The sequence below is a fragment of the Oncorhynchus mykiss genome, unplaced genomic scaffold (genome assembly GCF_057628025.1).
Source record: "Oncorhynchus mykiss isolate SJ-2025 unplaced genomic scaffold, ASM5762802v1 scaffold96, whole genome shotgun sequence".
Taxonomy (NCBI): Eukaryota; Metazoa; Chordata; class Actinopteri; order Salmoniformes; family Salmonidae; genus Oncorhynchus; species Oncorhynchus mykiss.
The window spans coordinates 105,001-111,515 of record NW_028322095.1 but is presented as its reverse complement, the minus strand read 5'-3'; positions in this window follow the sequence as shown (position 1 = coordinate 111,515).

Below are 6,515 nucleotides of genomic sequence, written 5' to 3'. Positions count from 1 at the left end.
CTACCCACGTAACACAGCGCTATATGGTTGTCTCTCAAATGGCACCCTATACCCTATTTAGTGCACTACTTTTGACCTGGTTCCATAAGGCTCTGGTCAAAGGTAGTGCACTATATAGGGAATAGGGTTCCATTTGCATAGCAGTACGTCAGAGGACACATTATAGCCTCATAGAGGAACTATTGAAATGGTCACCAGAACCAAACACATGAGGAATCAGGCATCATTGATGGAATAAGATTATTTTAGATTGTTGTGATCCCAGCTTGGTGTGACGTTTGAACCCAAACATGACACTGTGGTTGGAGGTCCTAATTGAACGCACGGATTTCAACCCCAAACCCTCAATTCTTGGATTGTGTCTGATTTGCATGTGCAGTGACTCATTCATCCTCTATCATATGATAGATTTAGACTTTCTATAAAACCCTTGTTGGGTTGAGGGGAAGTGACTGAGTGCATGTGTTCCCTATTTAGATCATTACCCTGTGTGAGTGGATTGTTTGGTATCACACTAACTGTGGACCCTAACCATACCACTGTTGTTAGGTGTGTGATTGTGTGGTATCACCCTAACCATACCACTGTTGTTAGGTGTGTGATTGTGTGGTATCACCCTAACCATACCACTGTTAGGTGTGTGATTGTGTGGTATCACCCTAACCATACCACTGTTAGGTGTGTGATTGTGTGGTATCACCCTAGCCATACCACTGTTAGGTGTGTGATTGTGTGGTATCACCCTAACCATACCACTGTTAGGTGTGTGATTGTGTGGTATCACCCTAGCCATACCACTGTTAGGTGTGTGATTGTGTGGTATCACACTAACTGTGGACCCTAACCATACCACTGTTGTTAGGTGTGTGATTGTGTGGTATCACACTAACTGTGGACCCTAACCATACCACTGTTGTTAGGTGTGTGATTGTGTGGTATCACACTAACTGTGGACCCTAACCATACCACTGTTGTTAGGTGTGTGATATCACACTAACTGTGGACCCTAACCATACCACTGTTGTTAGGTGTGTGATTGCGTGAGCAGTGATCATTCATCCTGTCGGGCTGAGTTTTAACCTGGCCTGGTCTCACTCTGGAATGTTCCCTATTTCTCTCTCTGGAGAACTGCGATTGGATGGCATTACACATCCTACAGGAGCGCGTGAAGCAGTGGAGGCTGCTGAGGGGAGGACGGCTCATAATGGAGTGAACTGAATGGTATCAACTCCCTTCACACCATTCTGGCCATTATTATGAGCCGTCCTCCCCTCAGCAGCCTCCCCTGGTGTGAAGTGATATGTGTCTGTCTGTGTGATGGCATGACAAATCCTACAGGAGTGTGTGAAGGGAACCTGAAAGCAGCGGTGTTGGGGTGTGGATAGAGGTTTGGTGGGGGTGTGGATAGAGGTTTGGTGGGGGTGTGGATAGAGGTTTGGTTGGGGTGTTAGGGTGTGGATAGAGGTTTGGTGGGGGTGTGGATAGAGGTTTGGTGGGGGTGTTAGGGTGTGGATAGAGGTTTGGTTGGGGTGTGGATAGAGGTTTGGTGGGGTGTGGATAGAGGTTTGGTGGGGGTGTTAGGGTGTGGATAGAGGTTTGGTTGGGGTGTGGATAGAGGTTTGGTGGGGGTGTTAGGGTGTGGATAGAGGTTTGGTGGGGGTGTTAGGGTGTGGATAGAGGTTTGGTGGGGGTGTTAGGGTGTGGATAGAGGTTTGGTTGGGGTGTGGATAGAGGTTTGGTGGGGGTGTTGGGGTGTGGATAGAGGTTTGGTGGGGGTGTTAGGGTGTGGATAGAGGTTTGGTGGGGGTGTTAAGGTGGATAGAGGTTTGGTGGGGGTGTTAGGGTGTGGATAGAGGTTTGGTGGGGGTGTTAAGGTGGATAGAGGTTTGGTGGGGGTGTTAGGGTGTGGATAGAGGTTTGGTGGGGGTGTTAGGTTGTGGATAGAGGTTTGGTGGGGGTGTTAGGGTGTGGATAGAGGTTTGGTGGGGGTGTTAGGGTGTGGATAGAGGTTTGGTGGGGGTGTTAGGGTGTGGATAGAGGTTTGGTGGGGGTGTTAGGGTGTGGATAGAGGTTTGGTGGGGGTGTTAGGGTGTGGATAGAGGTTTGGTGGGGGTGTTAGGGTGTGGATAGAGGTTTGGTGGGGGTGTTAGGGTGTGGATAGAGGTTTGGTGGGGGTGTTAGGGTGTGGATAGAGGTTTGGTGGGGGTGTGGATAGAGGTTTGGTGGGGGTGTTGGGGTGTGGATAGAGGTTTGGTGGGGGTGTTAGGGTGTGGATAGAGGTTTGGTGGGGGTGTTAAGGTGGATAGAGGTTTGGTGGGGGTGTTGGGGTGTGGATAGAGGTTTGGTGGGGGTGTGGATAGAGGTTTGGTGGGGGTGTTAGGGTGTGGATAGAGGTTTGGTAGGAGTGTTAGGGTGTGGATAGAGGTTTGGTGGGGGTGTTAGGGTGTGGATAGAGGTTTGGTGGGGGTGTTAGGGTGTGGATAGAGGTTTGGTAGGGGTGTTGGGGTGTGGATAGAGGTTTGGTGGGGGTGTTAGGGTGTGGATAGAGGTTTGGTAGGAGTGTTAGGGTGTGGATAGAGGTTTGGTGGGGGTGTTAGGGTGTGGATAGAGGTTTGGTAGGAGTGTTAGGGTGTGGATAGAGGTTTGGTTGGGGTGTGGATAGAGGTTTGGTGGGGGTGTTAGGGTGTGGATAGAGGTTTGGTGGGGGTGTTAGGGTGTGGATAGAGGTTTGGTGGGGGTGTTGGGGTGTGGATAGAGGTTTGGTGGGGGTGTTAGGGTGTGGATAGAGGTTTGGTGGGGGTGTTAGGGTGTGGATAGAGGTTTGGTAGGAGTGTTAGGGTGTGGAGAGGTTTGGTGGGGGTGTTAGGGTGTGGATAGAGGTTTGGTGGGGGTGTTAGGGTGTGGATAGAGGTTTGGTGGGGGTGTTAGGGTGTGGATAGAGGTTTGGTGGGGGTGTTAGGTTGTGGATAGAGGTTTGGTAGGAGTGTTAGGGTGTGGATAGAGGTTTGGTAGGGGTGTTAGGGTGTGGATAGAGGTTTGGTGGGGGTGTTAAGGTGGATAGAGGTTTGGTGGGGGTGTTAGGGTGTGGATAGAGGTTTGGTTGGGGTGTTAGGTTGTGGATAGAGGTTTGGTGGGGGTGTTGGGGTGTGGATAGAGGTTTGGTGGGGGTGTTGGGGTGTGGATAGAGGTTTGGTGGGGGTGTTGGGGTTTGGATAGAGGTTTGGTGGGGGTGTTGGGGTGTGGATAGAGGTTTGGTAGGGGTGTTAGGGTGTGGATAGAGGTTTGGTAGGGGTGTTAGGGTGTGGATAGAGGTTTGGTATGAGTGTTAGGGTGTGGATAGAGGTTTGGTGGGGGTGTTAGGGTGTGGATAGAGGTTTGGTGGGGGTGTGGATAGAGGTTTGGTGGGGGTGTTGGGGTGTGGATAGAGGTTTGGTGGGGGTGTGGATAGAGGTTTGGTGGGGGTGTGGATAGAGGTTTGGTGGGGGTGTTGGGGTGTGGATAGAGGTTTGGTGGGGGTGTTAGGGTGTGGATAGAGGTTTGGTAGGGGTGTTAGGGTGTGGATAGAGGTTTGGTGGGGGTGTTAGGGTGTGGATAGAGGTTTGGTGGGGGTGTTAGGGTGTGGATAGAGGTTTGGTGGGGGTGTTAGGGTGTGGATAGAGGTTTGGTGGGGGTGTTAGGGTGTGGATAGAGGTTTGGTGGGGGTGTGGATAGAGGTTTGGTGGGGGTGTGGATAGAGGTTTGGTGGGGGTGTGGATAGAGGTTTGGTGGGGGTGTGGATAGAGGTTTGGTGGGGTGTGGATAGAGGTTTGGTGGGGGTGTTAGGGTGTGGATAGAGGTTTGGTGGGGGTGTTAGGGTGTGGATAGAGGTTTGGTGGGGGTGTTAGGGTGTGGATAGAGGTTTGGTGGGGGTGTGGATAGAGGTTTGGTGGGGGTGTGGATAGAGGTTTGGTGGGGGTGTGGATAGAGGTTTGGTGGGGGTGTGGATAGAGGTTTGGTGGGGGTGTGGATAGAGGTTTGGTGGGGTGTGGATAGAGGTTTGGTGGGGGTGTTGGGGTGAGGATAGAGGTTTGGTAGGGGTGTGGATAGAGGTTTGGTGGTGGTGTTAGGGTGTGGATAGAGGTTTGGTGGGGGTGTTGGGGTGAGGATAGAGGTTTGGTAGGGGTGTGGATAGAGGTTTGGTGGGGGTGTTGGGGTGAGGATAGAGGTTTGGTAGGGGTGTGGATAGAGGTTTGGTGGGGGTGTTAGGGTGTGGATAGAGGTTTGGCGGGGGGGTCAGGGTGTGGATCAAGCAATGAGGGGGAGTTAGGGTGAGGATAGAGGTTTGAGGGGGAGGATTAGGGTGTGGATAGAGGTTTGAGGGGGGAGGGTTAGGATGTGGGTAGAGGCTTAGTAGGGGTTGCACAAATGTCGATTCTGTAATTGCACTGGGTGATCCCAGTAGAAATTTATTTTTGAAGGGAGACCTGTCTGTCTAATTCTGGAAGAGAGCAAACTACTACAACACACCAGACAGATACCGTCAGTACACACACCAACACAGATGTCAACAACAGCTCTGAGTCTGATAAAGGGCCCAGCAGCAATATTCTCAAGTTCATGATGTACATATCTAATGTTCTTCCCTGAGTCTGAGTCTGTCTTGTCTGAGTCTAATGTTCTTCTCTGAGTCTGACCGACACCTCACTTAGTGACAGGACTATGCCCTACGTCTTATGAATGAACTGTGTTGTCAAGGGTTACACATAAGAACTAGACCTAATGAGGTAATACAGATGAATGTTTCTGCCTTAGCCACATTCTGACAGTTGTTTCCTGTAATTGGGGGCCAGTGCAAAGGTCAAAGTGTGAAGGTTAACTGATGTCTCTCTCACGTTGTTTTCAAGTCGGAGATGTAACTAATGATTCTGGTCCAGACGGTGCCGCTACACCGCCAGGATCCTAATTAATGGACTCATCAACTGTGAGGGATACTGTGTGTGTTGTCTCCTAATGGTGTTCCCTAGCAACCATCTCTCCTCCACAATGTACTGCTGGTGTGCATCCTCATGTTCTCCACATTCTCCTGATCAGAACTAAATGTGTTATGCAATCTGCTCAGTGTTGTGCAGTTTATCGTGTGCCTTTTGTTCTACATGGACGTTGTAGTCATTTAGCCGACGCTCCAGGTCACTTACAGTTAGTCAAGTTAATGCATTCATCTTAAGATGGTCGGTGGGTGAGACACCACATAGGCATAGCCTTCTATTCTTACCAATGCATCTGAATTGGGCAAATTATACATGTTTGCAGCTTAAATTGAATGGAGGGAGGCTAAAATTGGATTCCAACTGGTATTCATGACCTTTTGGTTTAGTCATCAATATCAGTCTAATTGGTTCTCTCGTTGAAATCAATGATATTCCTCTGTAGAGAGCAGGACAGAGAGAATGCCACACTTCCTTCCAGTCTTTTAAGACTGGGGCTATTAGGCCACAGGATACCCTCAGCTCACTGAAACATTTCTGGGATTTCACTCTCGTGGTCTCTCCTTGTTTTGGGTTTTCTTTATCTTTTGGGTTGTGAGATAAGACCGGAGCAGAGCAGTATCAATATCAGTATCAGATCAGTATCAGATCAGTAGCAGAGCAGCATCAATATCAGAGCAGTATCAGTATTAGAGCAGTATCAATATCAGAGCAGTATCAGTATTAGAGCAGTATCAGTATTAGAGCAGTATCAATATCAGATAAATATCAGAGCAGTATCAGTATTAGAGCAGTATCAGTATTAGAGCAGTATCAGTATCAGATAAATATCAGAGCAGTATCAGTATTAGAGCAGTATCAGTATTAGAGCAGTATCAGTATTAGAGTAGTATCAATATCAGAGCAGTATCAATATCAGAGCAGTATCAGTAGCAGAGCAGTATCAGTATTAGAGCAGTATCAGTATTAGAGCAGTATCAATATCAGAGCAGTATCAATATCAGAGCAGTATCAGTAGCAGAGCAGTATCAATATCAGAGCAGTATCAATATCAGAGCAGTATCAGAGCATTATCAGTATCAGAGTAGTATCAATATCAGAGCAGTATCAATATCAGAGCAGTTTCAGTATCAGAGCAGTATCAATCTCAGAGCAGTTTCAGTATCAGAGCAGTTTCAGTATCAGAGCAGTATCAATCTCAGAGCAGTTTCAGTATCAGAGCAGTACCAGTGTCAAAGCTGTATCAGTCGTCCACAAGTGTCATATTGTCCATGCTGTGATCGTGCCCAACCAATGTTACTGCTGCCAATGTAAACAACGTTGCATAACAGAAACGACCACTTACTAACGTTACAAGAAACATCAGGCAAAGGAAATGATCCAGGAACAGAACGCAGTGCATCACGTCTGTGGTGACTAACCATGTGATTATCAAATGCTTCATTAGATGTTGCTTCAATGGATGCAATTCAATCAGTAAATATGTCCCATAAGGGATGAGCAAGGAAACCATTTAGAAACTCGCCTCACTGGATGAGGAATCGATATGTT